The following is a 7,934-nucleotide window of genomic DNA, read 5'->3' as shown; positions in this document are numbered from 1 at the left end:
TCTAATCTGGTTAATTTTATCAGATTTTTCATATGAATCACTTATACTTTAGATTCAAAAATGGTGATTGGACATATCAAATCAGATCCCCACTACATGTGCTCATTTTGGAATAAATTTTAATTTTTATCAAGAGAGTTAGGGTGAATCTAACTGTTTGATGAGCCATATGGATAAAAGGTTAGGACCGTGCCTATTATACTTTAAAGCAATTTTTAAAAAAAAAAAACATAAATGGTTTGTATCTGAGCGATCTATTTACCCATTCTCGACACGAGATTTTGTGATGTCAACTAATGGGTTAGTTTTGCCTTATATAATCAGTGGATCATTTCAAACAATAAAAATGAGGAAGCATAAACGATAATAAATTTGGATCATTTAAAATATTTTGGTATGATCGGTTTGACTGGTCAACTATACACTGCAAATTTTAGTTTTTTCTAAACTTTGATATTTTAAAATTTGTTAGTTAAATTAGCGACAATCCCTAATCATCTAAAGATAATAGGATGATTAGAGCACTTGGTTAATCAGGTGGACCCCACGTGATAAGGTGACTAACTATAAGTATACAATTTAAGAGAATTCAAAATCTAACGGTTGAATTGTCGTGTGGGTTGTCCGAGTTAAGAAATTATAGACCAAATGTAAAATGATAAAACATGAATGGATAAATGTAGATAGAGAGCTAATTAAGCTATGTAATTAGGTAATTGCTAACCAGTTGATCTCGAGGTAACATATCAGCATATTCCAAGTGAGTGATCCCAACATGCTTCATATTCGTTGTGATTAAATTAGTCATCTAAATGTTTTCGCTAGCTGTGATTCCTCGTGTTGAATGCTTTGTTTGATTAAAATCAAAATGGCATATATTATTATATATGTGACAATTGCTAACATGATGCATAAATCATTTCGTGCATCTATGCCATGCATTGCATAATTGCGTTGAATACCCAGGGCACTCACTGGATGACCCGTAGGTACTCACAATGCCGAGTGGCCTAGGAGACCATCCATGGATGCCCGCAAGATGTAAAAGAGCCTACCCAAAAAGTGAGAGATGCAGGTTGATGGGATATAACTTAGGCAAAGTGGACGGATCGGCCCACTTGATCCACTCTCGCATATATGCATCTAATGACATTCATACATTCCTATTTTATTTACGATGTATATGAACCATGACAGGTTCACTCACTGAGCTTGGCCAGCTAACGTTATATTGATTAAAAAATCATACGGATTTAGTGAATGATGTAACAACTGCTCAAAATTCAGGGTGAGAAGATGAATTAGTAGATGATGCACAAGGGTAGTGGCCTTATCTTGAGAAAGATGATCTAAATACATTAAATCAGCAGGATGTTATAATTGAGCCGGTACTATATTATTTGTTTATGCTTTTGAATTTATTTTAGTTGGAAGATTCAGACCTGTATATGTTTTGCTTTTATTAATTGACTAGCAATTCAATAAAGCTCCGAATATGTGCCCCATAGTACAATAAATAGTTTTTGTAAATGTTAAAAACATGTGAACTAAATGTTTATTTATTGGTTATGTGTATGAATAATGGATGATAGGGAAACCTATAATACATAAAATTATTGGCCTCTAGTCAAACAAAGTAACTCGTTGTTTTAAACACACTCTGCGTGCGAGTCATGGACCATAACTTGAATATGAGGGTGCACACTCTATATTCAATTTATGGGGCGTAACATTAGATGTGAGTTGTCCATCATGTGGGCCCACATTTAATTTGGACAGTCCATTTGTATAAGCCTAACTTCAAAGTGGGTCATCCATCAAGCGGGGGCCACCCTAGATACTATCCTCATGCAGTGCCCACCTTGATACGGGTCATCTATCGTGTGGAGCCCACCATCAATGTTATTGTCCATCATGTGGGGCCCACCTTTAAAATCCACCACCATCATGTGTAGCCTGCCCTTGGCGTGGACTATCCATCATGCGGGCCTCACCTTTAATGTGGGTTGTCCATCATGCGAGGCCCCACATTGGATGTGGGTCATTCATCATTCGCACTTTTGATGGAGACCATCCATTATATGGGTTCCACCTTAATGTGGGTTTCCATCATGCGGGGCCCACTTTCAATGTCCACCTCCAGTCATGTGGAGCCCACCATTGATGTGGATTGTCCATCGTGTGGGTGCCACCCTCGATGTGGGTCATCCATCATGCAAGGCCCGCCTTGGATGTGGGTCATTCATCATTAGGGACCGACCTTTAACGTGGACCATCCATTATGTGGAGCCCACCTAGATGTGGATCATCATCATGTGGAGCCCATGTTTGATGTAATCATCCATCATGCGGGGCCACCTTTAATATCCATCACCCCTTGTGTGGAGCCTACTTTTGATGTGGGTCGTCCATCATGTGGGTCATCCATCATGGCGGGCCTACTTTGGATGTGGGCCGTTAGAAGCCTAGCTTTGACGTGGACAATTCATTACGTGGGCACGCTTTGATGTGGGTCATCCATAGTGTGATGCTCACCTCTAGTGTGGACCTTCCATCGCGCAAGCCCCACCATTGATGTGGACTAGCTATCATGTGAGGCCTCCCTCGACATGGATCATCCATCACATGGAGAGACAATGAAATATGTAAAAAAGTTATAAGCTTGCAAGTAAAAAATTTGAAAATTTTTAGAGGTAAGCCACTTTTATTGCAATTCTTGCCAAACTAAATAAAGTTGAGAAGGTAACCTATTAACTTACATAGGTAAAAAAAAGTTACTTATTAAGTGGCATCCAACTTTCCATTATATGAGATTTTGCTTACTATATAATTATATTTCCTTTCTCATTTAATCATTCGTGGTAAATTTACTTTATTTTTTATTCAGTTTATGTACTTTCTGTCAAGCAACAATTTAAAGCTAAAATTTTCATGATTATATGTTTTTCCAGGAGTGGTGATGGGTGGAGATGGGCATGTTGGACCTGATCCGGTGGATCCAACCAGATTCGACCTGAATCGAACCGAACCGATGGCCTGGATCGGTCAGGTTCGGGCAAGATCAAGCAGATCCGACCGTTAATCGGATTGGGTTCGGGTCAATGTCGATTCAGACCGGACCTATCCGAAATCTGATTCGATTCAGACCGGATCGAATGTATTACTTGTTCAAAAGCAATATTTCGAAAGTAATCTTCTCACTGTCCTCACTGAAATCAGGCAACTCACCAATAAGATGGAAGCAGAAGTTCACATATATTTCATAGAAAGTATGCTCCGTCAGAAAGTAGCCTAATACAATCCTTCTCCATCACTGAATCACTTGTCGGATCTCTAGTTCCCGGACTTTTTCAAATCAAATTGCAAGAGTTTTGGGTTTCTAACTGGCCTTTCAGTTGATTTTGCTCAAAATCAGTTTCATCATTTCCGTTATCGACTATCAAGATCACCGAATCCATATCTACAATCAATGAGCTATGGACTCTGTTTCTACAATCAATGAGTTTGTAGACTCTGTTTCTACAAAATTGGACAAAAGAAGAAGAAGAAGATCAAATGGTATATAATTCATACCGAGCATGGTGAGGGTGATGCCAGGGATCTGCCACTTGGAATCCAACTAAAGAAAAGAAGAAGGTCTGAAGAGGCCGACAACGCATGCCAATGTAACCCACATCGAGAATGCCATTGATATAAGCTCTCCAGCTAAAGCTATCCGCCCAAGGAGATCAATGCCGTCGCTGCTGCTGCCGTCGTCACTTGAATTGTCAACAACGGCCGAAACTGTAGTTGATGAATTTCTACTTCTCCTTCTCCTTCCATTCCCATCGCTAGGAATCCAGATGCTGGAGACATCATCAGTAGCAGCAGCAGCAGCAGCAGCAGCAATGTTATAATCGGTACAGAGGGTGTGGAACCCTCTTCTTCCCAATGGCTTTGATGGGAAGCTGCTTGGGGCCCACTCCCTGGAGCTGTTGAGTGCTTTGTAAGGATGGAGATCGTAGAGTTTTGCTCCCCTGCTGGCGGGAAGAGTAAGTAGACATTGCATCTTGATTTTCTAAAAAATGGGTCGATCTGAACCTTGCCCAATCTAATCCGACTCGATTTTCGTGACTAAGTCGGACTTGGATCGGTTCAGACCAGCATGGGTTTGGATCGGTTCGAGTCAGATGACCCGGATTCGATCCCGGATCGGATCGAGTTCAGGTCAGGCCATGTAGAACTCGGACTGAGTCGAGTTGGACCCAATCCGATCCGACTTGGTCCGATGCCCAACTCTAATGGTGGGTACCTCATATCTTCCTTCCCATACAAGGTCCATACTTGAAATTTGCAGTAGTAGATAATGTGATGCTCTTCAAACAAAAAACGTGCATCTCAACCCTCAGGTCATCATGGTCACATGGCATCTAGCCTACTACATAATTTGATATTTAAGCTAGTTATGATTCCACGGACCTGCTTCCCAAGTCTTGTATATTGCATTCCTTACAGTGCACCTTGCCAATCTATTTTATTGACTAATTTCTACATTTTGAAGGCAATGAATATAAGAAAGGAATAAGAGGAGTAGAGAAATGAGAGAGAATGAGCTTACATGTAAGGAAGAGAGGAAGAGAGCTACAATGCAATACCCAGACCCTAACCCTAAATATCAGTCTTTTATGATAACGTAGAAAATCTGTAAATTCCATTAGGCCTCCATGGTGGGCTTTGCCCATTATTCAACTAATGCATATTTGCTTATTCAACACAACATAAATCCCATTTAACTTTGCTCTTTCAACGCTCATCCTCAAACTAAAGCACCCAGTATTGGAATATATGAAAGAAATAAATTATTTCTTAACATATTTCATAGCAGAATATGAATATTTTAAATTAGACCGTTAAAAACAGCTCATGATTAATAACATAATAAAAATATGCATGGTTATTCAAATACCGGCCTATTTAGTTGGTGCGCATGTAAAAAAATGTTGAAATGGAAAAATATCTAATTATCTTATTCCAGCAAACAATTAGTTCCCAACCAGATGTCACAACTTCTAGGAATTGAAGACTTAGAAACAATGGTCTCTATGATTTAGTCGGTTTTATTTGTATTAATAAAAGCTAGATTACAAATTTCGAGCTGCCTGTTATAGTATCAAATAACTCTACCGCTGGAAAAAGTAATCAACAACCTATATTCAACGCTATGTGATTTTGGGGCTGAAAACTTACAAACGGCGTCCTCTATAGTCCAGTTGGTTGAATTTGATCAATATAAGTGAGCTCACAAAATTTGAGTGCCTGCGTATCAATCGTCGTGCACCACCAGAGTATCAAATAACTCCACTTGTACAAAGCCTAGATTCAACGCTAACATGTCGTCATTTGATGCTCAGGGGACGCGGATTAGGTACTGATAGGCTAAGCAGAGACTCGCAGCTAAAGTAATGCCACCAAGTTCGGTGGACCCACCATAATGTATGTTTTGTATCCACACCGTCAATATATTTGGGCCAAAGGATAAGTTAGATACAAAACTCCAATGGACCCATCACAGAAAATAATAGGGAGGGTGATGCCCACCATAAGAAATTTCGAAGGGCCACAAAAGTTTTAGATCAAGCTGATATGTGTGTTTTCCCTTGGTTCATGTCTTTGTTAACTTATAAACAGGTTGGATCTCAAACAAGTATCATAAACAAGTATCATAAGAAAGTTTCAATGGTGGGTGTTACTCCCCCCACTGTTTCATGTGGTGCGGTCTACTCGAGCTTCAGATCTGCCTTATTTTTTTGGCATACAATACACACGTCATGGTAGGGCCCACGTAACTTGGTAACGTCACATTCTGCAGAGAGTATCGCTACTCAAGCTGTATGTAGCTAATAAGCGTGCATGCTCAGCCAGCTTGCTTAAAAAAATAAAAAAATAAATACAAAAAATGCCGCGCATGTTCCTTGCGTCGTCTGTGTCCCAAACCTGATAAGTGGTCCCAATATCTCACAGGCTCGCTGGGGATATTCCTTCACAATCCGTACTCTCGCCACCTCGTCATCTGCCACGAACGAAAAATGTAAAGCTATTCGCGGGGAGAGAATTTGAAGGGTTGGATCCAGCCACACGTGCCAACGTGGCATCCATGTCCTAAATCGTGGCCCCACATATTGGTGGGGCTCTATACGCGTAAGGATGGCCTACATGAAACGTGGCCTGCATGTCGCACAGTATAAATTGGTTTTAAGCACGGACAAGTGGTCCATGGTTGCTTATCCACACCATTCATCTAGCGAGTCTCAACCGAGGTAAGAGTAGCCGATGTTATAGAAACTCTGGAAGATCCGAAGCCTTTAAAGCATTGGATTGGAAGATCTGAAGCATCTGAACCACCCGACTGGAAGATCTGAAGCATCTGAAATTAGGATACATTTATTGAGTTCCACCTTTGACGGAGAATCTGATATTAGGACCTTTGGAAGATATTAAGCAGCTGATATGAGGACCGTTGTTTCAGTTGAATGTGGACAGTAGTTGTATTTATCTTCTCGACCGTCTATTAGGGCCCACAGAGCCAAAAAAACAGTTTGAAAATGCCATATTACGTGCGATGATCCATCAACCGCCTAATATAATAGATAAATGGTCTGGATTACTGAAATGTGGACCTCACTAGACAAACTGCAAAAAAGCGCATGTCCCACCTCACGTAATTCATCGCGTGGGACTTTACTAGATTGTCCTGATTGCATGGGGGATTGACTAGATTGTCCCGATTCATGGGACGCAGTGTGGGGTAATTTACCTTAGCTGGGAGGCCTTGACTGGAAGGCCCACCTTGATGTATGCATTGTACATCGGCTCACCTTAAGCCATGGTAATAAAAATAACTGTAGGTATAAATCTAAGGTGAACCACTTATAAGAAGATAGTTGCCATTGAACACCCACCCTAAATACTTTTTAGGAACTACTATAATATTTATTTTCCCTGTTACTTGTTAAATAAAGCCACATACGTATAAATGAAGGAAAAACACATGGCAACTTAATCCGAAACTTTTATGATCACCGATGAGTTCGAATTATAAAAATTCAATTCCTACTATATGGTCCACTAAGGATATGAATTTACCTCAATTTAAACTAGCACTAAAATGAGTTTATAATATGGATGGACCATGTGGATGTACAACACGTACATTAGGGCCAGCCTTATGGTCAAGGCCTCACCCACTAAGCCATTGCTTGTCTGGCTTAAACATGTCCATATAAGGTCTTTCCTACCCTAATGATCGGTTGGGAGTAGCTGTGGGGCACGCTTGAATGGTTTTCATATATTCATGCTGTCTATCTATTTTTCTTGTCCATTTTAGAATATAGTCACAAAAATTAAGTAAAAAAATCTAAAATAAAGCATACTTAGGAAATAGTGGTGATTAAATATTTGTCATTAAAAACTTTATAAGGTCCACCTTAATGTTTATTTACCAGTTAACTTATTAGCAAGATTAATTTTAGAATGTAGTCACAAAAATCAAGTAGAGAAATCTAAAACAGATCACACGATAAGAAATAATGGTGATTAAACATTTATTATTAAAAGCTTTATAAGGCCCACTTTAATGTTTATTTGCCATCTAACTCATTAACAATGTCAACTATATCAGGATGGAGGGAAACTACAAAGTTATGCTTGATCGAAAATATTTGTAGCCCACAAATTTTTTTAATGGCCATTCACCACTGTTACCAATGGTGTAGTCCACCTGTGATTTGAATCTACTTGAGTTTTGGGATCAGGTCATAAAGTGAGCAGGGAAAATAGATGGACCGTGTGGATATACAGAACTTTCATCAAGGTGGGCCCCACACGGTAAGGGTAACATCCACTACACCTAATCCGACCCCCAATAATCGGCCCCGATCTCGCACACGCGCTACCAC

This window comes from Magnolia sinica, chromosome 2 (assembly GCF_029962835.1).
Source record: "Magnolia sinica isolate HGM2019 chromosome 2, MsV1, whole genome shotgun sequence".
NCBI lineage: Eukaryota > Viridiplantae > Streptophyta > Magnoliopsida > Magnoliales > Magnoliaceae > Magnolia > Magnolia sinica.
This window is presented reverse-complemented; position numbering follows the sequence as displayed.